Genomic DNA, 333 nt, shown 5'->3' with positions numbered 1-333 from the left:
GGATAATTCGGTTAACCGATACCCGGGTAGCAAATTTACGTCAGGAAGCACGGTAGAAGCTACATGTTCATCATGATGCTGACATAAGTTCCTTGTCTTTCCTGATGAGAAGGCAGCATAATGCACCCTTTATTCCTTCGGAATTAAGAATATGCAGTCTTCGAAACATATGTCGAGAATAAAGGAATTTTGTTAAATCGTCGTTCGACTCCATTCTTTCATTCATATATATATATATATATATATATATATATATATATATATATATATACATATATATATATAGGGTGCGGTGAATATACTGTTGTCTAAATTATGTAAAAATGAAAATAA

This window comes from Octopus sinensis, linkage group LG17, assembly GCF_006345805.1.
Source record: "Octopus sinensis linkage group LG17, ASM634580v1, whole genome shotgun sequence".
Taxonomy (NCBI): domain Eukaryota; kingdom Metazoa; phylum Mollusca; class Cephalopoda; order Octopoda; family Octopodidae; genus Octopus; species Octopus sinensis.
The sequence above is the reverse complement of the archived record's forward strand: the minus strand, read 5'-3'. Positions refer to the sequence as shown.